This window comes from Mesocricetus auratus, unplaced genomic scaffold (genome assembly GCF_017639785.1).
Source record: "Mesocricetus auratus isolate SY011 unplaced genomic scaffold, BCM_Maur_2.0 Super-Scaffold_6730, whole genome shotgun sequence".
Lineage (NCBI taxonomy): Eukaryota > Metazoa > Chordata > Mammalia > Rodentia > Cricetidae > Mesocricetus > Mesocricetus auratus.
This window is the reverse complement of record NW_024429184.1, coordinates 21,682,100-21,709,263: the sequence shown is the minus strand read 5'-3', so window position 1 is coordinate 21,709,263 and position 27,164 is coordinate 21,682,100. Positions and strand designations below refer to the sequence as shown.

The 27,164-nt window shown below is 37.0% G+C and overlaps 1 protein-coding gene across 4 annotated transcripts in view; it reads right to left on the bottom strand.

Moving 5' to 3' along the window:
- Lingo2 (leucine rich repeat and Ig domain containing 2) overlaps window positions 1-27,164 on the bottom strand; it is a 1,146,222-nt gene that overhangs the window by 920,596 nt on the left and 198,462 nt on the right. For all 4 annotated transcript variants that reach the window (XM_040740264.1, XM_040740277.1, XM_040740262.1 and 1 more), the window contains one exon: window positions 23,808-23,904. The gene's annotated coding sequence lies outside the window, so the exon portion shown is untranslated. The remainder of the gene's footprint in view (window positions 1-23,807; window positions 23,905-27,164) is intronic.

Genomic DNA, 27,164 nt, shown 5'->3' with positions numbered 1-27,164 from the left:
ACACTGAATTCTAGTTAGTTGCCTTTGGCTGAGGCACTCCTAAGAGACAAATGGGATCCAGTTAAGATACCAAGCTATGTGTATGCTCTTGACCAATACTCGGTTTTCTTCCCAAGAAATAAATTAGCAAGTATGTGCTGATCAATGACTATGTGCAAATAACCAATGCCTTTACTTCGTTTTTGTTATAGTTACTGGTGAGTTTGCGATTTCTGAATTGCTAAGGCATAAACCTGTAATTTGACTAAATTTCTATTGAACTTATTAAACTATTTAATTGCCTTAAAATTCCTGGTAATTCATTTATTTATTTATCTGAGTGCCTGGGATCAAAACTAAACTTTATACATGCCAGAAGAGGATTCATTGTGACCTATCACTCTACTAATGAGGTCTCCTTACATCAAATGCCCTATAAAGAAGGCAAGGTCATAGGTTCACACACCCACATACCCATACATGCCTGTAAAATACACAATTTCATGGAATAAATTCTATTCTTACCTCCCACAGTTATTAACATAAAATTACCTCAGTTTTCTCTATGTCTAACTACCTTAAATGACTTCCAAAGTTTAGTTATTATTGATTGTTAATAGTAAAAGAAACAGGCAAATGGATAGAACGAGAAGAAACCATCTTGAGTGTGTTTACCCAGTCACAAAAAGAGAAACATGGTATGGAGTCATTCATATATGGATTTTAGAATCGAATCAGGGTAGTGTCAGCATATAATCCCACTGCCAGAGAGTCTGGGAAACAGAACCTTTGTCCAGCGACTGATGAAAGCAGAAGCAGACACAGCTAAACACTGAACTGAACTCCTGGAATCCAGTGACGGAAAGGGAGAACTAATGAGCAAAGGAATTAAGGCTGGGCTGGTTTATCCCACAGAAACAGTTGATTTGTCCGAGGGGGAACTATTGGACTCCAGACTGATGGCTGGGTGGACAGCATGGGACTGAACTAGGCCCCCTGAATGTGGCTGTTAGTGAGGAAGCTTAGGTAATCTATGGGGCCTTAGGTTGTTTTTATCATTGGTGTACAAGCAGACTTTGAGTGCACATCCCACAATGCGGGATGTTCTCTCAGTCTGGACTCTTGTGGGGAGGCCTAGGCCCTGCCCTGGATGAAATGACAGACTCTAGAGATTCACCATGGAGGACCTCACTCTCCCTGAGAATTGGAGTGGAGATTGAGTGGGGGACTGGGGGGCCTGGTAGGGAGGGAGGTAGAGGAGGGGGGGGCAGAGGGAGCTAGGATTGATATGTGAAACAACCTTGTTTCTAACTTAAATTACCAAAAAGGAAGAGGGGAAAAAAAAGAAATTCCAATATTCAACTTCTGTACCAGAGAAATTACATGTATAGCTGTTTCCATACCAGAAACACTACTTCTATAGCTGGGGAGATTTTTCAGCAAGTAAAGTACTTATTATGCAAAGACGAGACCCTGAGTTAGGATCCTCATCACAAATGTGAAGAGCCTGAATGTAGGGGTGTGCAGATGTTTTTGGAAGTTTTACTCTTTTTATTCTTTGTATCTTTTGGCCACCACACAGCTCTCAGATAAATCACACATGGAGACTTATTATTGGTTATGAATGTCTGGCCTTAACTTGGTCGATTTCTAGCCAGCTTTTCTTATCTTAAATATTCTTGTCTACCTTTTCTCTCTGGCCTTTTATCTTTCTTACTTCTGTATATCTTATTTTCCTTCTTACTCTGTGTCTGGGCGGGTGGCTGGGTAGCTGGGTGCCTAGGTAACTGTATGGCTGGCAACTGAAGTCCTTCTCTCCTTGTTCCCTTGCTCCTCCTTTTTCTCATTTCTCCTTCCGTTTATAATCTTTGTTTGCTAGCTCTGCCTATACTTGCTCCTGCTTTGCTATTGGCCATTCTGCTCTCTATTAGGACCATCAAGTGTTTTTGATAGGCAAAGAATCACAGTTTCACATGGTTAAACAAATGCAGCATAAACAAAAGTAACACACTTGACATAATTAAATAAATGTCCCACAGGTAAACAAAAGGAATACTATTAAAATAATACTCTAGCACATGCTGATACACCTCTCTAGTCCCAGTGCTGGGAAGCAGTGCCAGGAAGATTCCCCAAGTTTACTGCTCATCCTGATGTGCTTGGTAACTGGGAGGACACGTAATATTGAATTAGGACCCTACACACATGTGCATACACAATTGTAAGAAAATAAAAACTGCATACACCCAAACTCCCGTACACATGCGCACACACACACACACACACACATTTATTATAAATGATAAACAGTCTTAAAGTTCAAGTCTAGAAAAATATATAGAAATATATGTAGTTCAAATACATGCTGCAATTTAATTTGCTAAGTAGTGAGGATAATTTGGAATAAGTTGTGGATACCTTGTTTATAAATATTATCAGAGGAATCCTGATAGGTTAACATATAATATAATTTACAAGAAAAATAATGCAAGAAAACATGTTTACTCTGTGCATTTTCATGTTCATAGATGCATTTATGATACTGAACTTTTAGAGTAAAATCATGTATTTTGTAACTAAACACATTATGAAACATTCGTCATACAGAAACATAGGAATATAGAGTTTGTGTTGTATTTACAAACATGCTACATATTGTTAATGTCTCTCCCTTAGAAATATTGTAAATAAGTGTTTTCATTGAATTTGTGAGATGCAGCAGGCATTCTGGGACAGCTAGCCCTAAATTGTGACACAGAGACATCTTATTAATTATGAATGTTCAGCCTTAGTTTAGGATGGCCCCAGTAGCTGTTATAACTTATTTTAATCTGTTTCTCTTTCTCTGTTTTGCCATTTAAATTTTTACCTTTCTTTCATTATGTATGTCCTACTTTCCTGCTTCTTCCTTGTCTGGCTGACTGGTGGTGGCTCTCTGGCTGCCTGGCGCTGGATGTCTCCCTCTCTCCATCATTCTTGTCTTCTGAAGCCTAGATTCCTCCTCCTAGTTATTCTCTCTACCCACCAGCCAGCCCTGACTATCCATCCCTCTTCTGTCTTGCTTTTTATTAGAGCAATTGGGTGCCTTCAGCAGGCAAGGTGAAACAAAAGCAACACACCTTTACATAACTAAACGCATTAAAAACCTCTTTGTATGGCTAAACAAATATTCCACAACAATGAGAAGTTGGAAGGCCTTGATGGTCATAGGCTGCAGTCTGTCATATCCTAGTAGCTCTCTTCATGGTCAAAAACAGGGAGGACTCCCTCCCCTATGAGACTTCCTGTTTTCTAACTGTTCTCATTTGTAGAAGGTCTCCAGGCTGGAACTCCTGACTTTATCTGAAAGCGTTCCCTAAGCCTGAATGCCTGATGTGTCTCTAGTGAGACCCTTGGCATAGTTCACCTTTAGAGCTCTTCCCCTGTTGCCCATGTGGAAGTTAGACATTGTGAAAGAAGTATTACAATAACACTTGTGGTAGGAGCTTTATGATAGGAGTGTGCTGTTTAATGAAAATTAGGTGATTTCCCCAGTGACAGTCCCCCATAATTTATATTTCCTATACTCTGAAATAAAGCTGAGATGACTCACTGAAACTGTATTCTGGGGAACTATCTCCATGGACTCACAGGCCATTGGAACCTCCTCACTAGCTTCTGCTCTCTCCCTCCTTATGGACTGAGAACCAGTGATCCCACAGGGAGAAAGAGGACCACAGTGAGACATGCATATTCTCCTCTCAGTTAAATTATCACTTAAATTATATTTGATATGGATGATGAGAAAAAGTGGATGTTTGGATGGTATATATTAATTTATGAATATGACCAGGTAACTCATTGTAATATATGAATATCAGTCTTAATAAAGACATAATCAATATTTAAAAAAAATAACAAGCCATGCTGGGTGGCCCACATCATTAATTTCAGCATTTCAGAGTTTGATGCAGGAGGCCTGTGTTTCATGTAAGTCTGAAATATATAGCTAAAGCTTATCTCAGCAAAAACCAAGTTTAAAATTGAATTCTGATCCAATTGGGGATTTTTTTGGTGTCAGAAATTAAGAACATAATACCTGAATTTCTCACTAATTGTTTACTTGCCACTTCAATATTTTATACCACCAATGAAAAGCAGACTCCTACAAAAGCATGGGATAATTTGTTAAGTATGAAAAGCTACAAATATTTCTCTATGTGCTAAATATGTCCTGCTTCTATTGCTAGGTCCCAAAGGCTTCTCCTTATTCTGAATGAGATAATTCATTAATTTCTAGTTTTCCTCACTATTAGTTGATTGTATTGCTTAGGATGTTTACATAACTGTAAACACAAAAATGAAACATTTGAAAAACACTGAGGAGAAATTTCACCATCTTAACTATGTTATCAGGTTTTTAAATTATGTTCTCTCACCATATTATTGATCACATAATTGGAGCTGTCACCTTCTAGGAATATTGTACATTTTGAAGACATCATTGTTGTGATTTCATAATATTTCATCAAATACCATATTTTTCTTGTTAATCACCCTATGGTCTTAACAAATAAACAATCACAGAATGTTGAAAACATTTATGAATTAGTCAATTCACCAAAGCAGTTCCAAAGAGCAAAAATGAAAACCTTGTACAAAGTAAGTAATGCTGCTTGATACTATTAAGTTAACTTTGCTTTTGTCTGTGTACTTTTTCTTCACCTGAATTTTTGTCCAACATAAGTGGGATGCTTGCTCTGTCCCCTTCAACTCAGAGGAGATGCATGATGCAGTCACTTGGAGAGTCCATCAATTAGAGTTCAGTTCTCTCTGGCTTTTGTTTTCTGAAAGCCTGACTGCTTAGCAGAGTTTAAGGTATGCTAATGGGCAAGAAAAATGATAGTCCCAGAAAAAGCAGGGTGAAACACAAAGGAAGAAAAATAGTCAAGCTAGGTTTAAAAGTTTAACTATTAAGAGGAGACAAGTGTAGGTGGAGGATCCTATTCTCTGAATGGAGATAACTAAAGTCTTCAGAAAGTAACAATTACCTAAGAAAAGGTCAAGAACTCAGGAGGGCCAAACAAATCTACAGGCCTTCAGATAAGTGTCTAGACTCAGAGCCTGACTGGTGAATCCATAACAATTATATGGAAAGAATCATGTGCATTTCACCTAATAAAAGAACAGATCATTGCTGTCCCAATGTCTGTCCCGTAGAAGCCTTGGTAACTATGAAGGATGGAAATCTGTGATTTTGTGGTAACTCTACACATGCAACTAAAGGCTCAAACCTTATCAATGATTTATGCTAGTAGTGCTTTTATAGCTTATGGGACCACAGATTTCAGAATATAAATAAAATACTACAAATACTCAAACTTGAAATATAAGGCTCCCTTGTTTGTAATAAACTAATTGATAAGTAAGCAACATAAACCTATTTTCCATAACACATTAATAGGATTTTTTTACTTTACATTTATTATCATAAATAAAAATGTGATCAAGGTGTACCTGATTAAGGCCTTCTCATGACTTAAGATAAATCCCCAAAACTTTTCCTGAAATCTGTGCTTCAACTTGTGGTTTGCTCTTACTGTCTTCTTTATATCCTAAGGCTTCCAAGTCCTCAGGTGACTCACCATTCCTGATGGCATAAACTCCTTGCTGAAAGAGCACCTTAACCCACTTCCTATGCATCCAGTCTTACCCACCAGCGCCTACTTATGTCTCAGGATTGGACTAAGATCCCAGTCCTGAAAGTCTTTCTTGAATCGTTCAGAGAAGACCATGTGGGTCTTCTGTGTTTCTACTTCTCTATTTCTATAGTTTTCTCTAGGACAATGCTTTACAGAGAATGGAGCTCAGTAAATATTTATTCAATATGTTAAAGCTTTCAAGGCAGCTATATAGTCCTTGCATTCAATGCACATTATCTTCAAGTTTCTCCAGAATGGCATTTCCTGCATGACAATGTAGTATCATAACATGAATTACATGAATGACCTCCAAAAACGTCTGCTAAATTACACTGAAGCAAATGAAGTACATTATATTTGTATGTTATTACATATTAAACACTAAGTAATAGGCTGTTCCTGCCTGACTTCTGGTGCCCTGCTCAGAGCCTCCTGAGGTCTGGGGACCATGCACTGTGGAATCTGTTCCAGTGGAACAGGCTATCCATGGTATGCCAACATCCCAATACTATTCCTGCCTCCACCACAGGAAGAGGAGAGTCACCTGATAATTGAACCTGCTTGCATCCAACTGCTTGCATCCAATTGTAAGCTTGGACAATTACCAACCAGGAAAGGAAGAAACTCCACCTGCACCCACTGGAAGAAGAGAAGGGAAGACAATAATATAAAAACATGTTCAACAACAGAAAAACCAATAAGAAAACCACCGGAGTATAGGGACTCTACATCAGCAAGACGTGAACATCTCAGCACAGATGAAGCATAAGAGAATGACCTTAAACACAACTTCATGAAAATAATAGAGTCCCTCAAAGAGGATATGAGAAAATCCAATAAAGAAATGAAAGAAAAACAAACCCAAAATACAAGAAATCAACAAATCTCTTAAAGAAAGCCAAGGAAAACAATCAAGCAAAAGAAGGAAAACTCCAACCTAAGGAAGTTAACTACACCCACAAAAACATAGGCAACAGATAATCCCACTTTACCAACACCTCAATGAAAAAAGGATGGAAATCTACACAAAATACCCCACCAGCAAAAAATCCAAAACAAATAAGAATAAATGATCAGTGGTCATTAATACCTCTCAATATTAATTTTCTTAACTCACCTATAAAAAGACACAATCTTACAGAATGGATTCAAAGATAGAACCCATCCTTCTGCTTCATACAAAGACAGATGGTATCACAGAGTTGAGGGTAGGGAAAAGATTTTCCAATCAAATGGACCCAAGAAACAAGCAGGTAACACAATCCTAATATCTAACAAATTAGACTTTAAACTAAAACTGAGATTAAAGCAGTGATTTCATATTTATCATAAGGAGAAATCAGTCAAGATGAAGTCTCAATTCTGAACATCTATGCCTCAAATACAAAGGGATCCACATTCATAAAAGGAACATTACTAAAACTCAAATCATATATAAAACCTCACACACTTATTGTGGGCGACTTCAACACCCCACTCTTACCATAACACAGGACCAAAAGACAGAAACTTATAAAAGAAACAAAGGAACTAATAAAAATTATGACACAATTGGGTTTAACAGACATATATAGAACTTTCCATCCAAACACAAAAGAATGTGCCTTCTTCTCAGCACCACGTGGAACGTTCTCTAAAATCAACAACATACTAGGAAACATAGCAAGCGTCAACAGATACAAAAAAAATGGAATATCCCCCTGTATCTTATCAGACAACCATGGTTTAAAGTTAGAATTCAACAGCAAAACAAATGGCAGAAAGCCTACAAACTCATGGAAATTGAATAATGAGCAATTGCACCATTCCTGGGTCAAGGGAGCAATAAAAAATAAATTAAATGCTTCCTAGAAGTCAATGAGAATGAAGACAATACGTACCCAAATTTATGGGACAGAGGAAATTTAATAGCACGAGGTGCCCACATGAAGACACTGGAGAATAGTCACAATAGAGAAATAACAGCACAACTGAAAGCTCTAGAACAAAAAGAAGTAAACTCACACTGGAGGAGTAGACACCAGGAATTGAGGACTGAAATCAATAGAGTTGAAACTAGGAAAACAATAAAGAATCAATGTAACAAAATTTGTTATTTGATAAAATCAACAAGATAGACATTTATCCAAACTTACCATAAGGCAGACAATGAACTTGAAAATTAACAAAACTAGAAATTGTTCCTTCAAGGAACAACTCTCAATTTTATATGAAAAAACAGAATAACTGGGATAGACAAAACAACCCTGTACAATAAAGGGAGTACTGGAGGCATCATCATCCCTGACTTAAAGCTCTATTATAGAGCTATAGTCCCGAAAACAGCTTTACTGGCACAACAAATAGACAGGCAGACCACTGGAATAGAGTTGAAAACCCTGACATGAACCCACACACTTATGGATACCTGATTTTTGACAAAGAAGCTAAAACTATACAAAAGAAAACAAAAAAGCATCTTCAATAAATGGTGCTGGCATAACTGGATGCTGGTGGGTAGAACACTGCCGATAGATCCATATCTATCACCATGCATAAAACTTCAGTCCACATGGATCAAAGAACTCAACATAAATCCAGCAACACTGAACCTCTTAGAAGAGAAAGTGGGAGGTACTCTCGAACGAATTGGTACAGGATACTGATTCCTGAACATAACAGCAGTAGCAGAGACACTGAGTTTGACAGTTAATAAATGGGATCTATTGAATCTGAGAAGCTTCTGTAAGGCAAAGGACACAGACAACAAGATAAAACAGCAGCCCAGAGAATGGGAAAAGATATTTACCAACTTCACATCCCACAGAGGACTGATTTCCAAAATATAAAAAGAACTCAAGAAGCTAGTCACCAAAACACCAAATAATCCAATTAAAAAGTGGGGTACAATAGTGTTGTCAAAATGTGTGAACACCCTAACTTGATAACCTAGATTCATATATTTAATTAACCTATACAAATTATGTTATAGTAATTTATTGGTTAACATGTTTGGTATTATTTGCTAGGCTTAAAAGATAGAAGATAATATTCAACTATATTTACTCTACATTCAACTCTAGGTATAAAGATATAAATTCAATGTAAGAAATAAAGATACTGACATTCCTGTTTAAAAAAAGTGGGGTACAAAACTAAATAGAGAGTTCTCGGTAGCGGAATCTAAAATGGCTGATAGTCACATAAGAAAGTGCTCAACATGCTTAGCCATCAGGGAAATGCAAATCAAAATAACTCTGAGATACCATCTCACTCCTGTCAGAATGGCTAAAATCAAAAACACCAATGCCAGTTTATGCTGGAGAAGATGTGGAGTAAGGGGAGCAGTCCTCCATTGATGGTGGGAGTGGCAACTTATACAACCACTTTGCAAGTCAGTATAGTGATTCCTCAGGCAAACATGAATCAGTCTACCAAAAGATCAACCAATACCACTCTTAGGCATATACTTAAATGATGCACATTCATACAACAAGGACATCAGTTCAACTATGTTCATAGCTGCATTATTTGTAATAGCCAGAACCTGGAAGCAATCTAGATGCCCCTCAGCCAAAAACTGGATAAAGAAAATATGGTACATTTACACAGTGGAGTACTACTCAACAGAAAGAAAACACTAATAATGGAATCTTGAAATTTGCAGGCAAATGGATGGCACTAGAAGAAACCATCCTGAGTGAGGTAACCCAGTGAAAAACAGCCAAACATGGTATGCACTCACTCATATATGAATTTTAGACATAGAGCACAGGGTTACCAGCCTACAATCCACACTGTCACAGAAGCTAGGAAACAAGGAGGACCCTAAGAGAAACATACATGGTCCCTTGGAGAAGGGGAAAGGGACAAGATCTCCTGAGCTAATTGGGAGCATGGGAGGAGGGGAAAAGGAGTTAGGAGAAAGCAAAGGGAAGATTATAAGGGGGGGGGAGGGCATGTAGCAGCAGGAAGGTTGAGTCAGGGGAAAATACAGGAGAGCAAGAAATGAGATCCCGTAACAGATGTTTAAAGAGAAATCTGTCACTAGGGGAATATCCAGAGATTAACAAGGATGACACCAACTAACAATCTAAGTGGAGACTTCCTTAAATGCCCTCCTCTAATAACGAGATTGATGACTATTTCATTTGCCATCTTAGAGCTTTCATCCAGTAGCTGATGGAAGCAGAAGCAAACACCCACAGCTAAATACTGAGCAAACCTCCTGGAATCCAGTAGCACAGAGGGAGGAGTGATAAGCAGAGGGGTCAAGACCAGGCTGGAGTGACCCATAGAAACAGCTGACCTGAATAAGTGGGAACAATTTCCCCAGGTTGATAACTGGGAAACCAGCTTAGCATTGTTCATACCCCCTAAACTTGGATGCCATTTGAGGTCTGGGCAATCTATAGAGCCTCTGGAAGTGGATCAGTATTTATCCCTAGTACACGAGTGAACTTTGTTAGCCCATTCTACATAGAGGGATACTCTCTCAACCTACACACATGGGGGAGGGTCTAGGCCCTGCTCCAAATGGTATGACAGACTTTGACAATCCCTCATGGAAGCTCTTACCCTCCCTGGGGAGTAGAAAGGGAATGGGATTAGGGGTCAGTGGGGGGTAGTGGAGAAGGGGAGGGAAAAGGAACTGGTATTTACATGTAAAACAAACTTGTTTCTAAGTTAATTTTAAAAAAGTGAAGTAACCAAATATATACTTCACAACTAAGGAAAGGATAGAGGAAGGGAGGGACAAGGGCTATAGAAAAGAAGGTAGAGTGGGAGGAAAAGGGGGAAAGGGAGGATGGTATGGAGGAAAATTAGAATGACGAGTATAATTTTACATTCTAATGGCTAATTATTTGCAAATTCAGGACTATATTTTAGATTTAGGACAGACCTCTAGTCATCATTTCCCCACAATACTCATGAATATTATATAGAAGCCTTTAGTATTGGTCAGCAACCTGTGAGAAGACATTTTCTGACAGTATTACAATGCTGTTTTTCTTTGTAGGATATTTTATATTCAGAACACTCCTGTCATAGAAATGCAGGCAATTAAATGTTTTCCACATGAGCCATTCGCTCCACTACAAGAATCCAGATTGTTCAATAAAACTGCATAGGAAAGACAAAATAATAACCTCCTGGAATTTCGTTTTTCATGATAAATTAGATATGTGGTGACTCAGATTAAACTCACAGTAGCAAATAAACTGCCACAATGTCCCCAGATATATATTTCATTGTATGGATGTCAGATCCCTTTCAGTAAGTTTGTAAATTGACTCACAAATGTATTATAACATCATTCTGTATTAAATGACAGTTTTGAGTATGTGAAAACCCTAAACAGCATTTATAGATTGTAGAGACACTAATATAAAGAGTGAATAACCATGGTTTGCTTAATTTGCCGTTATTTCTCTGTTCCCTGAAGACAGCTCAGTGTCTCTATGCTGTCTAGGAACTTGTTTTACAGTGCCATCAAGAGCATCTCTGCTGCCATCTGGGTAGATATAATCTGTTCAGTATGCTATTGAGTTACTCCTACCATTACACCGGTTTCAGGAGTCAGTCCAACTGGCCTATTCACAGAATGGAAACCGGGTAATGCTCTGTTCTGGGATTGTTCTTTGCAGGTCTCTGTTTGAAAGGTTCCTGTTCTGTCAGTGGCCTTGTGGTTCATATGAGCCATCAGAAGCATGACACAGTATGAAATGGGTTTTCTATTTGTTAGACTCCAAGGTCAGTTTGAAGAAAGCAAGCTTGAATTTAATCAACTAGCAAGTACAGTGCTGATAAATAATTTCAAGTACACCCTATGCTTCTGTATGATAACAAAAAAAGGCAAAGAACTCTGAAATATGTCTATGTTTCATGAGGAAAGAGTGAAAGACATTTCAAGACAGATACTATCATCTTTGCCTATAGTTTAATGTCCTTTCCCCCATTTAGTTACTGATATAACACAGTTATCTGGTCTCATTATCATGAGCAGCAGCCTGGGTATCTGAATTATCTTTCCATTCCTTGTCCATCTCATTAAACATGGAAACAGATTTCCATCCTGTTCTACACCAACCCCTTCCTCGTCTCCTCATTACAGGAATTCCAGCTATCATTACAGAGCACTAACTCTGCCTCAATCATTGTGCTAAACATGGCATACAGAGACTCGCATTAAACCTCAGAGTCATCCTACTACATACAGATATATATCTTTGACTTCTACTTAGAACTTCTTGAGAGCCAAATAGCTCCTCTAGATTGCCTATTATTACATTACAAACAACCTTTCTCTAGCTAAACCTGTCCTACTCCCTAAATATCCACACTGGAAGTAAAGAATGTCAGAGTCAGGGCTGCAGATGAAGCTCAATGTGAGAGAAGTTCTCCAACATGTGTGGAAGCCCTGGACTTGCCTCAGCATGGAACAACAGCGAGAGTACAGCTCACTCCAGTCTCCTTTGGCAGTTTCTTTGTCTTTAGTTATTTCTTTATCATCTATTTTTCCATACTATTCTCAGAGGAGATTTCTAAAACACGAGTGTTGACATTTCATTGTCCTGATACATGGGGTTCTATGACTTTTAAAGTCAAAACTCCACTTGTAGTTTGATATTTTCATGAACCAATTAATCTCTTACCCAAAAATCTCTAAGTGAACTTCCATATGCAAAGAATTATTTTTATTAATTCTCCAAAGTCATTTCAAAACATATTTATCGATACTATCATTTTTACTACACCTCATTATAGAATTTAGTAAGACAGGAACAGGAAAAAAAACATAAGATGTTTTATATGGGATAGATTCTGAAGAGTGTGTTGGATATGTCTACCAATAAACACCAATAAAATTGCTGGGATTTAATGATATTTTATGTTGGTACAGAGGTTGTGTATGAAAACTTACAGGAATGTAATAATTTTTCATTATTTAATGAACAGACACAGGGATAAGCACAGATTCAATTATCTGAATATACCAAATCTTATTAAGCTGTTGAACTTGGTAATTAAAGCTCATTTTATTATTCTTTGAATAATTTTGGCCCACACATGATTACAACTCCTATTACACTGCTTCAGCTGATTATCATGGCTGCCTTTCAAAAGAGCCATCCTTCAGCAAAACAGAACCCAAAGGCAGTATGCCCAGACAGTGACCATCATTTGCAAATAGATGAGATAATAAGTCTCTTAGAAAGAGCCTGTAAATGACTAATGGGAGCTAGGAGAGTCCCTCAGATAAATGTCTACTTTGTGACCCTTCTCTAATTGACTTTGACAGACAAGTAGACTAATAACTTTGATGTCAAGGACTTAAGTGTTCGCCATTCTGTCATAGGCTATAAACAATTTTATGTTGAATATGAAAAAAATGAAACATTCCTTTTTAAAAGACTGAGAATAAGTTAAATCACTTAAAAACTCAGATATCTTTTATTCATTTATTTTGGCATTCCAGTATGCACTTTCATACATTTAATAAGCCTCTTATAACTTTTTACTTTATAACAAAGTGCTAAGAAACAGTAGAAGTGTGACAATAACAGTTAAATTTATTTGAATTCATTTTAAAGTTAACAGAATATTTGTATACCTTAATCTAAAATTGCTTCAATTTCCTCTATGCTTGTAGAAGGGTTGATTCAAATTCAGATTAATTCTGATTGCTTTGGTAATAAAGCTATTGTCACTTGATGAATCCATCATGATAAGAATGCTGTCCGTTTAAAGTGGAATGTTCTGTTTGCTAAGAACTAAGTTTTGATGTTGGTTTTGATGTTGCTAAAGAAATACCTAGTTGCTTTATAACTAATTTCTGTAAGAAAAGGATAAACATCAATACTAATCTTTAGCTTTATTTAAAAATAGACATAAAAATACAAATGAAGGTAAGTACAATCTGTGATACAAAAATTTTCTTGAGATACTTTTAGAAAGTTACACTTAAAAAGAGATTAGCATGTTATATTTAATGAAGTATTTTAATCTTTCAGTTGTCCCACAACACTGTTTTGAAAGCTCTGAACAACCACCTCAAATACTGAACTGCTAATTTATCCTGCGCTAAAAAGGGTTATTGACATACTGCTGTACTATATGACCCATTTATTTTTTCTTACTCCATGCTGTACTCTCTTGTTAGTTAAGATGGTTCAAAATCTAGCGTGGTAATGTAAGGAAGCAGGTTAGTGCAGTCTGATAAACCTTGATGCACAGCAGAATGAGAAATTGCTCTTAAACTGTTGCATGAAAATGGGAATATTTAAATTCTTGTTATTCTCATGCATATAGCCACTGTCAGTAAACATATAAACTTAAAGGGTTTACCCATATACTTATGGAAATGTAAAATGCAATTGAATACAAAGTTGTCCAACAAATGCATATTAAGGAATCCCATAGAGATTAAACATAATTCATCTTTTCAAAATTACAAAGCTGCATCAAAATGTCAGTTCTTAAAAGGCAGTTCAACTTTTCTAAACACTTTATAATTCATTTTACTAGAAATGAAATATTAGGTCCTAACTAAAAATCATAATGCTAAATAAATTTCAATATGCACATATCACATATTCTTGTACATATGCACACATTTGCATAAACAGATGATATTGTTATATTAAAAGTAGATGTTAGCAGGAACTTATTAAAAGTTACTGAAATATAATGTCATATTAAAAATAAATATTCTGTCCTAAAGCTATTCTTAAGGAAAAGCAAATTTTATTCATGTAAGATTCATATAATATTAGCAGGTTAAGACTTGAACATTTCTTTTATGGTTCAGTCCCTTGTAGAAGACACAAACAAGATTCTACAATTACATATTACTATTTTTCATACACAAACTCAAATCATTTTTAAACTGTAAAGAATGCCATTGAACACAACTTAATATTCACATCTTTTTTGTCAGTAGTTAAAACAAATATTTATATAACCCGGCAAGGAAAGCCTATTAGCCCTCTTAAAGGACAAGAATACAAACCTTGTTGGCTTTATGCTCTGCACTCCAGTCCCAGGAGGGTGACAGCCCCTGTACCAATTTCACTGGAGTAGTACTCTATCTTACTCAAATGGGCACCCTTTTCCTGTGACTCCCAGCCATTCATGATGTCTCCAAACAAGAAATGGTACTTTCCTCTGAGACTGTGGCAGAGACAGCCTAGATTCCAAGGGGTGATATCTGAGCTCTCATGGCAGCAATAGGGGGGTTGCTGACCTCTGACCTCACTTGGACCCATTTCTTTCTGTCTTTAGAGGGAAAGTTCTATGGACAGCCTTTTGGCCAGATAGCACTGCTTTCACATCTTAGAGAATCGCAAAAGTTTGAAATCCTTTGCTTTATTTCATCTCTGTGCCATTTAATCTGGTGGGATTTCTGCTGCTATAATCAAATCTATTATTCTTGATTTTTTTTCTAAAATGGATATTACATTCATAGGCAATCTCTTTATGGTGAGACTATTTATCTGTAATCCTACATGTCCCTTCCAGAACAAACTTTCACATCTTGTATAACATATAGCCTGAGAATTTTCCAAATCATTAAATTCTGATCCCTTTTCAGTAAATCATTCGTTTTCCATTTCTTTCCTCTTGCATTCTATTATAGGTAATCTGTACTAGAATGTATCATGCACATTACACTATATTATATAACAATTCTGAAATCTTAGGGATAGAGAGACAGCTTAGAGGCAAGGAGTGCCCACTGCTCCTGTGAAGGACATGAGTTCCGTTCTCAGCACCGACAGCAGGTGGCTCACGACTGCCTGTAGGTTCCATCTCCAAGGAATCTAATGCCCTTTTCTGCTCTCTGGTGGTTCTGCTCTCATGTGCACAAGCTAATACACACATACATATACAAGGAATTGAAAAAGTAAAGTCTTTTAAAAAGCAAAAGGCAAAACTGCCTTCTGGTATTTCTGTATTAATTTATGTAGAGTCTACCTGGCTAGCTCCATTCCATGTTTAGGATCCTGGGGCCAAATATAGCACATGATGTGGAGTAATTTTTATGAACTTCATGCGATAACTATGGAAGACACTCAGAGCATCTACTGTTTGATCCTCACACAAAGACCTACTGTGGCATCTGACCTTGAGATTTGAAGGACTGCTCACAAGTTTTCTTCCCCTCACTTCTGCCTCCTGCTTTACATCCTCTATTTCCTGTACATACCTGATACTGTACTGTTTATACTAATCTATGCTCTTCTGCCATACCTTTTCATATATAAGGACATGGATTTCAAGCTCCTTCAAACTCTATCTTCTTCCTGTGAAGACTCATACTTCCTGATGCATATGAACTGGTCTTTCTTGAAAACACTGAGATGATACAATTTCACCTGAAACCACACCTTCACAGGTTTATCAGTGAATTAATAATAGCTTCTGGTTTTCACTTTGTGTCTTCAACACACATAAATCTTGAAAATCAAGCTTTCTATCTTACTTATCCCTTTATTTGCATAGAGAACAACAGTATCTGGGATGCCAAAAGGAGTTAATAAATAGTGACTGATTGAAATAATGAATGCACACATGTTCCACGGTGGGGAGGGGCTTGGTCCTGATTCTACTTGGTATGCCAGAATTTTATGACTCCCCAAGGGTGGCTTTACCCTCACTGAGAGGTGAATGGGAGCTGGGAAGGTGGAAGGTTGGGAGTGGAATAAGGAGGGTGAGGGGGAACTGAGGTTGTTATGTATGATAAAAAATGTAAATAAAAATAAAATTTAAAAAATCCAAGTTCCTTGTGGCACAAATGGTTTTCTCTACAACCCAGTTTAAACCAAGCTTCAGAACGATCAACATTTCTTCCCATCAAAAGCAAGGTCTTTGCTTTAATGGGACCCAGAACACTGTGACTACCTATATTAATTCATCAGTAGTTGTAAAGCAAATTAGTACTTTACTCTGCCTGATTACCATGATTATAAATATTATTAATTAGCATCTTGTGTTTTTATACTTTGTTACCATGCTTCCCTTTCCACCTGGTTCCCTCTACATCAGTAATTCTCAATCTCTAATGCTGTCACCTTTGATAAAGTTCCTCACATCATGGTGACCCTCAACTGGATAATTATTGTTACTTCATGATTGTAACTTTGCTACTGTTATAAATAATAATGTAAATATCAGGTCTTTGTTCCCTGTGAAAATGGTTTTGACCTGCCTAAAAGGTTAGAACCCACAGGTTGAGACTCACTGCTCTAGGTAATGACTGATGATTGCATCTCCTGGTGTCCTACATAGTTAGTCAGAGAGATGCTGGTTGCCCACTGAGTCAATGCCTTCCATTGTTCTCAGCAGATGGGCAGTACTTGTTTCCCTGTCTCCACTGCATCTCTTTCATCTGTGTTACAGACAGAGGTGTCTGAGTGACAGTGGAGAACATAACCCCTGAGGCTGCCCATGGAAACAGCTGCCTGTTCTTTCCATGCCTTCCTTCCTATACCAGCTCAACTAAACTAAAAAGGATAACCTTGTGATTCATATCTTTATAATATATATTTATAATTTAAATGTATTTGTACCTTGTGCATAAAATATAAAATCATAAATATCCAACTGGAGTGTATGATCTTTTAATACATGTGTAAAGAATAAAAGATTTAATTATAGTAAATATAATATTCTCAGTGATTTATCATTGTTAATTGAAAGCATTGAAAATAAATTGTTCCATATTTATTTGTCCTGTTGTACAATCGCCCCAGACCTTCCTTCTGTGCAGCTGCAACTTGTGTCAATTGACAATAGTTCCTTTAACTTCCTTTTTTTACAAACCATATTTTAAAAGTAGAAATTCATGAAATGTTACAGGGTTAGCTCCTAAAACATTTTGAAAATGAGAGTAGATCAAGTGCCTGGTGCCTCATTTTTTCTTATATTTTTATTTTTGTTTAATTTAAAAACAGTGTTATTTCACACACCACTCCCAGTTTCCCCTCTCTCCCATCCTCACACTCCCCACACCATCTCCCCATCTCTCACCCCATCCACTCCTCAGAGAGGGAGAGACCTCCCATGGGAGATCATGAAGTTCTGTCACATCATTTGGGGCAGGACTGAGGCCCTCCCCTCTATAGGCTGAGAGAATATCCCTCCATAGGGAATGGAGTCCAAAAAGCCAGTTCATGCACTAATGCTAAATATTGGTTCCACTGCCAGCAGCACCGTAGCCTGCCTAAGTCCCTCAACTGACACCCACATTCAGTGGGCCTAGTTTGGTCTTATCCAGGTTCCACAGCTGTCAGACTGGGGTGCTTGAGTTTCCACTTGATTAGGTCAACTGTTTCTGAAAAGCATTCTGAGTGAGGTAACCCAGACTCAGAAAGATAAATACGGCATGTACTCACTCATAAGTTTATAACAGAAATAGATTAAAGGATAAAAGCCTATAATCCATAAACCCCAGTTAAGCTAGGAAGCAAGGAGGACCCTAAGAGAAACACACATGGATACCTGCTCCCCCCAGAAGTTAAAAAGGACAAGATCTCCTGAGTAAATTGAGAGCATGGGGGGAGGGAGGGAAGAGAAAGAAAAGGGGAGAAGAGGAGGGTGGAGGAAAACATGATAAGGAAGACTGAGTCAGGGGATGAATAAGAGTAAGGAGAGTAAGAAAAGAGATACATAATAGAGGGAGCCATTATTAGCTTAAAGATAAACCTGGCACTAGGGAAATTCCCAGGAATCCAGGCAAGAATATAAGCAATAGTGAAGAGGCTACCTTAAATGCCCTTCCCTAGAATGAGGTTGATGACTAACTTAAATGCCATCATAGAGCCTTCATCCAGTAGCTGATGGAAGCAGAAGCAGAGATTCACAGCTAAGCACTGAGTACAGTTGTAGAGAGGGAGGAGTGATGATCAAAGGAGTTGAGACCATGTTAGTCTCATTTTTTTAAACAATATCAACAAATAATTTAAATCTCTCACACTTTATGTTACATATATTGAGGATGGTGTGTGACAAACACTGTAATAATCTAGGCAGACCTGGCCCCACCCCTTGGGAAACTGGCCCAGTGCCTCTGCACATGGTGAGCTCTACAACAGGTGCAGAGGTCTCTTTAAGAGAAAAATTATGCCTCCCCTCTTTTCTCTCTTCTCTCGTTCTCATTTTTTTCTGAGGAGGCATTGTTCTCTCTCTCTCTCTCTCTCTCTCTCTCTCTCTCTCTCTCTCTCTCTCTCTCTCTCTCTCTCTCTCTCTCTCTCTTTCTCTGTAATATGTCTCTGTCTCTGTCTTTGTCTCCCCCCTTTCTTTCATTTCCCTTTCCTTATTCCCTTACGTTTCCTGAATAAACTTTCCACAGAAGTTCTGTCTATAGAACTCTGTCTGTTTCTCACCCGACATTTGCCCCTCACCTGACTTGGTACCCCCTGATGCCCCACCTCATGCCATATTATAACAATCACAGTTGTATTACATTGGGTATATTTCAAGCCATTTAATAAGAATGTTGTGCATAATCAAGTCAAGAAATAGGAATGAAACATTGTTTATTAATTCAAAAGAAATGGGAGATGGCATTTTAGGTTCCTGAGAATATGGCTGTTGCTTCCTACAACAGTAAAGGGTGGCTGACAGGACTTCCATTACTGCATAATGGCCATTGAAGAGGCAGCTCTCTCACAGCCTGAGCCGTTGCTGTTTGCAAAATTCACTTTGAGTATATAATGCCAATTATAGGGAATGAACATGCCAAGACTCTGACAGGTGTCTAGGAAGCAAAAAATATTAATTTTATTTATGCATTTTCTTTTTTAAATACCTCTGAATAAATGCCGACTAATGCAGCTTAAAATGGCTATGCATGTTTACCTCCATATGAACTCACCATGACTCTTCTCCACACCTCCCAAAAGGAAGACAGAAAAAGAATCCAACTAAAAGAACATGAGCTGATATCCTAAGGGAATTCAATATGAATCACACAGAGACAAAATGAACTTTGAAAGCCCTAGAAGTCAATAGTTTCAGAAAGAAGAAAAAGAAGAAAAAAAGAATGAGACAAATACAGGAAAAGGCTGAGAGATCTGACAAGGCTTTCACATCTAGGAATTTAGGATATTTCTTACCACTTAGGTACACATTTCTATATGTGTTACATAATATTTTATTCACATTCCTCAAAATGGTGAAAAAACAAGCAATGCATCATGTGTTTCTTAACTCTGGTAAGATGATACAGCATGTAGTGATGTGAGCACATAGGATTTTATATTGGTGATATACAACTATATAACCTAATACTGCATAATTAGTTCTTTTTGCAAATTGAAAAATGCTTATTCATGGACCGTAAAAAATTACTAATTTGTTCTAAACAAACATCTACAAATCATGTTATTCTGTTTCCATCCTAAAATAAATATTTTCCTCATTCATTCCTCATTTACTTAATGTGTATGATCTCATGATCTCAAATTTACATTTTTACAAAGAAAAAGTTAATGACTTACATATCACCTATAAATTTTTTCAAAAAGATTAGCAGAAAAATCAACAGTAAAATAATTTTACTGTAAATTGCTTTGAGTGATATTTATTTTCAAAGGTTTGGCACTAATTAGGATTCTCTATAATGCAAATAATCAATGTCAAAAAAGATCCTGAAAAGATGTAATCTGGGGAGTCAAAGAAACCTGATGACAAGAAAAATCTTGTGTGTTCCTACAATCTCCTTCAGCAACTACCTAGAGAGAGAATCATACGCTTATGGATATCTTACACTTTCCTTTAAATTTATTCAAAACACTGTTTTGTATGCATACAAAGTTTTAAAGATGACATTAAAAAATTTGCACGCTGGTATAATTTATAATTATAGTTGTATTATATCTCATATATGCTTTTAACCTATGTCACTTAAACCTGAGTCACCTATTGTAGTACTCATTTGAGAACAAAAGTATGAAGTGGCTTAAAGATAGACACAGGTAGTGGAATTGTCATAAATTTTCCACTTCAAAGAAATATGGAATCCCTCCTTTCATTTTTTCCTTATCCCTGGTGTTTGCTCCTCCTAAAACTATGCCATTGGGAGCTATACATTCCTGGTGGTTCATTCTTTTTCCAGTTGTCTTGAGGTTTTTACTTCCCAGGATGACATACTCTGGGAAAAGTAGGCAGGAGTGAAAAGCAACTATTGGTCTCCTAAGAGAAAGAGGAGGTTCTGAGTTATGGTGAGAGGGGATATTTATTAAGTTATATTTGCATATAGTTAAATGCATTAGCAAGGAAATTGGAAAGAAGCAACAAATTCACATATTACTCTGGAAAAAGATGGGTGGGCCAGATGAGGTGTTCATTCGTGTATGTGTATCTGTGTAGAGACAGAGAGAGGATGGGGTTGATAGACAAAGAGAATGAATAAACTCATTTTGGTTTTAAGAAGGGTTGCTTGACTAAACACCAGGTTAGCTTAATCTCTGACAGCTGATGTGTCTGAGGAATGATTTTTAAAAAGTCAGTAAATTGGTTAACATAAACAAGGTCAAAGGTTAGAAAGATGTGCAGATACCTAGACAGTTTCCTTTCTATAAAATTTCTCATGATGTAGTTTTACAAAACAGATGAATAGGCCCACTCTACTTATACTTTTCAGAGCCTATCTAAGTAGGTGATGAAGAATTCAGTGTTTGGGAACTTAAATAAAACAAATACAAGCCAATTGTCCCCATATGTGCTTATGCTGGCTGCCATGAAATAAACTCTTCATGGCTATAAAATTGAATTATCCTAGGATTAACAAGCAGATGTAGCAGATGTGTACTCTCCTGGTGCCAAGAGTTGGGCCTTGCCCCATCATGTGCTAACTTCAAAACTTGAGTCAATAACTTCTACTGATAAACTTTATTAACATACAGAATGAGGGCAGCTAGGGGATGATTTGACACTACATTACACATATGAAAGCAACTGTTCAGTAGAAGCATTTCAATTAAAGTTAGCCAATGGTCTGCAGTTTTAAATTTACTTTATCTAGGTTTTATATGTACATGGGACCTGAAGTTATTCAACTATGAAATAAGTGCAGAGAATCATTATTAAAACCTATTTGTTTCTTAGATATACATTTAATGCTTACTTAGTAAAGTTTTTTAGTTTGAATTCCAACAGCAACATTCCTAAATTAGATAATAAAACTTACTGAGTTCCAGGTAGTACAGTGTACAGGAAGTGTGTTAGTTTGAATGACCGTGTTTTACATGTAGATTACTAGAAGTGGTCTAGTCTACTTAAGCATATCCACATGAGCAGCATCCTCTTCTAGTGAATATACAGTAAGCTTCTCAGAAGACTCCAATCATTTCAAAAGCTGAGAATGAGATTCATTGGCCTAAAGATTCATATATAACATGCAGATGCTATGAACACATCTAAGGTATGAATCTATTATCTTTAGCCCTGGTAATACCTTTTTGAAATGATTATTTTGTTAGTTCATTTTTTTGTTTTTCTCTCCCTTACTTCCTGAGTCACGTCAAACTTTCATCATTATTTTAGAAGATTCCAAAAAATTCTTTATATAATATTGAGCTGATTCACCTGTTATCAACTACATGAGTATATCTTGAAGGGTAGCTGCCATATTAGATCACTACCAGTGGTTCAAGAAGCAGATAATTTGTACAGTCCCTGTGATCTTGCTTGTAGGCACTGTTAACTCATATGATCCTCATTGTATTAAGGGTCTGGCACTGGTACTGAAATAAGGTAAGCAACTTTATCACTAGCTTAGAGTTAATAGGACAGGAAACAAACAGATTTATTACAGGGAAAAAGGCAAAGATTATATTCCTATAAAACAACTACTATTTAAATTAAGGCAAAATGTGACATAATGTAGGAATCTGGAAATCTTTAGTTAGGAACTTCTGTGCAAATTCAATAGCCATGAATTCAAATGTAATTCAGTATCTGAATTGCGTAGACAATTTTATGAGTATTCTCAGAATGAATACATGTGAAAACAGCTTTAATAAGGCCCTAATATCCCTTCCCATTATTACCAGAGGAAAGCAATTTTCTATTAGTACTGGAGCTGTTATGTTGATATCTGTATTCGATTCATTGATTTTGTAAGGTTTTCTTCATTCATAGAAAGGATGAAAACACATTGGAACTAGGGGATGACTGAAAGCTTTTCCTGTGTATTTTACATTGAACGAGTCTATCTCACCTACTATGCTCAACACAGAATGAAAACATGTAATCTTCAGGTACAGGCATGATGTCTATTACCATAGAAATATTGCTAATTATTACAAGAAGTGAGGACAGATTCCAAAAGCATGACTATCTCCAACAGAATCCTCAACAGATTCACAATGGATTCCAGTTGAACAACCCAAGCTTACCCAACTCATGGAGACATAGCAGATATCCAGTTCACAAGCACTAGGATAGATGAATCCATCTGAAAAGATTTCAGGTAGAATAGGCAGACCAAATAAATGTATCATTACTACTGAGTGTGAAGGACAAAGGTATCTTTGTTCTCCTGTTTACAGATTAATGTTGCTAAAATGTACTGATGTTTCAAAGGATTCGGTCTGCAACCTGAAATTGTTTATCCTGGTAAGTAAGACACATTGTAGACTAAGTTTGCATAATGTTGAATTGAGAGAATATTTACTCACAAATACTTATTTTGTATTTATTCTATCATACATGATCATGAATAGAAATACAAGGACTTAATGACTATATTTTTATAGTGTTTACACCATAATGACATTAATAGAACTTCTGTATCTTGAGGATTTATAATATACTGGGCAGGTGCTTGCATATACTACCTCTTACTTCAGTGGCATCTTCTAATACCATTTAACACATATATTAGCAAGGGAAATTGGAACATTTTAAGTTACTTTCTCAAGGTTGTATACCAATTACGCATAAAGGCTAGGTTAGTATTAGTTCCATTAAACCTTATCCTTGCAAAATAATAAATAGGATTTAAAAATCTTAAACTTGTAGACTGTGTTACAGTCACCATTTTATTTCATTATCAACTCATAATGATAGAGCAGCTTGTATATTGCACACAGAGACATACATTATGTGCTTGACATTACATTTTCCAAGGGGCAACACATTAGAATTGTCTTCTCTTACCACAACATGAAGTATTGTCAACACCAATTCTTCAGCTTCATTTGGGATACTTCACACATAAGGATTCTACATCTTGAAATCATCTGCAATAAGTGTCCTATAAATGAAACAACAACAAAAAAATGGGAACAAGGGACAAAACTGACTTTGCCCAACAGTTTCCATATGGCTGCTTTACTTACATTCTGAAATAAAAGTTACTTATATATTTCCAGACTGTAATTTCATGAGTCAAATTAATATATTGATCTCCAATAACACTGTTGCTTACATGTTCTCATAATTAATTTCATCATGTGTGTTTTTGTAAACCAATATGTATTCTTTAATGAGCATTAGGAAAATAATTAGAATGTAAGATAATTTTCACATCAAAGCATTTTGATTAAATTTAGTTTGAAAAAATATTCTAAATACTAGTAATAGCATATAACTGATAGCAAAGTGTTAGAGAGATCAAATTATGCTTCATAGCATCTCTTAGAAAAAGATGTAGCATCATCTTCTTCTTCCCTGCCCCTTGTTAGAGAGTTCTCTCAGGGTTTTAGGCATGCCAGACAAGGTCTCTACCAATAAGCATCTTTTGCAGTTTCTACCATTTGTTATTTCAAGACAACTGAAGATGTCCTTCTAAAATTCAAATTGAAAACACCTATAAAATTCAGTCAGAGAAGCAGGTAGGCTAACTGCTGATTTCACCTCTCCTTTCCTTTCTCTAAATCAAATCTCTAAGTTTTATCCCAAGCTCTGTAACCGACCACCTTCTGCAGTCTCTCTTCACCCCTGACCCCAGGGGACATACAAACCTTCCCCTGCAAATTCATCCCCCACTTATCCTTTTATTCCAGTCCCCTTCAGCAGACTTTCTCTGGGAAACCATTAGCCAAGCCTGCTAGAGATAGAGGTAGGCCAGCAAATCAGATAGGAGCACTTCAGATCTTCACTCCGCCTCCACTTCCGCATAACCAACACCACAGTATCACTCCTAGCTCTGTAGCAAACCACGTGTTGTAGCTTCTCCTCACTTTCTCCCCAATTCCCAGGAGACTAAAAGATTCTGGTGGAGAATCCCACTTTCCTGTCTCCTGTGGATTCCTCCTATTCCATTAACATTTTTAAGTGTCAGTTTCCAATATCTAGGAAGTCATTTTCCAGGAACCCCCATTAGACACACATATCAGTATCCCAGAAGAAAACCCTACCAGGAAACACACAGCTACCACACTCTCCTAAGAACCATAGAGGACAACAAAATACAATTAACCAAACACCCACACAACAAAGACAAGAACCTACACATGTACCTAGAACGATGATCAACTCAAACCCAGATTCACAGACCCCACTGTAAAAATATAATCAGTAATAGCCATGACAATATTGTGAGAGGGCAAAACATTACAGAAATTGCTCCTTTTTGTAGTCTTGCCATGGCCATTTTAGATTAAATTACAATTTTTTATCATTGCTGGTAAAACCCATGAAAAATTGCCCAATTCTATTTAGGAAGCCTAGGTCAACATGCCTTAGCTAACATATTGTATCATCTGTATTGCTTGAGCAAAAACTCTAACTGCAGCTCCTGAAAAAGATGCCAAGATGTGATTTTGGCCATCGAAATTTTTACACTAAACACTCATCATTACATTTGATTCTCAAATACAAGGTTATAGTTCCTAATGACTGGAATAAAGAATTTCAAATGACTTTAAACTGTGACTGAATGATGTGGACTCTCTGTAACAATGTCTCCACAAACAACAAAAATGCTAAGAAGTGAATACAAAAGAAATATAACCAATAAAGAAAATCCAAACTGAGGAAAATCTGGAAATGAAAAATTTAGGAACTCAAATAGGAACCTCAAAGGCAAGCTTCACCAACAGCACACAGAGAGAATCTCAGTCATTAAAAACATCATAGAAAATACCTGGTCAAGGAAACTGTTAAATCTAATAAAATGTTGGCACAAAACTTCTAATAAATTTGAGATACAATGAAAGACAAAAATCTAAGAATAAAAACAATAGGGGAAGGAGAAGAAAATCGTGTCTTCTCAGAACTCTGAAAATACTCACAAAAAGGATCCATTATTCTGTTGCAATCAAGAAACACACCTTATAAGTTAGGATTAATAACACTTCAGAGTAAAAAGATGAGAAAAGATATTCAAAGAAAATAGACCTAAGTTGGTAAAGTCATTTTAATATCTACAAAACAGACTTCAAACCAAAAATTAGTAGTAAAGAAAACAATTCACCCAATTAAAACTGGGGTACAGATATAAACAGAAAATTGTCAAAAGATGAAGCTTATATTCTAGGAAACATTAAGAAATCCTCAACAGTCTATGCTAGAAGGATATGAAAATGGTACCTTGAGATGTCATCTTTCACCTGTCACAATGGCTAAGATCAATAAACAAGGAGCAGTTCATGATAGTGAGCATATGAAGGAAGAGGAACACTCATCCATTGCCAATGGGAGTGCAAACTTGTACAGACACTATGGGAATCAGTGTGGTACTTCTTCAGGAAGATGGGAATTTATTTTTCTCCAAGGGACTATCAGTGGGAACAAACCACTCTTAAAGGCCTGATAATGAACTCGATGTCTATAACCATCGTGGATCCTTCATCCAGTGACTGATGGAAGCAGAGGCAAACACCCACAGTTAAACACTGAACTGAACCCAAGAAACCCAGTGACAGAGAGAGAGGAGCTATGAGCAAATTGACAAAGAATGGGCTGGCAAAACCAGCAGAGACAGCTGATGTGAACAGGGGAGAGCTCTTGGACCCCAGACCGCCAGCTGGGAGGCCAGCATGGGACTGATCCAGACCCCCCAAATGTGAGAGTCAGAGAGGAGGCCTGGGCAACCTATGGGGCCCTGAGCAGTGGATCAGTGTTTATCCCTCGAATACAAACAGACATAGTGTGTCCATAACACAAAGAGGGATGCTCTCTCAGCCTGGACTCTTAGGGGAGTGCCTGGACCCTACCCTGAGTGAAATGACAGACTCTAGATATCCCCTATGTGGAAGGAATTGGCAATAGGGTGGGAGGCTGGGGGGGATGGTGGAGGGGTGCGGGAGGAGGGAAGGGAGAGGAAACTGGGATTGACAAGTAAAAAATAAATAAAGAAAAAATGAAATGAAATAAATTAAAAGGGTAGGCTGCATGCAGAAAATAAACCCAATGTCATCTTTGGTGATTCCTTATCTTATAATGCTATGTGAGAGCTCTTCCATCTTATTGTTTTTTTTTTAATTTTATCTTTTAAAATATGAATCACACACACACACACACACACACACACACACACACACACACACACACACTGTGACCTGACAGTTC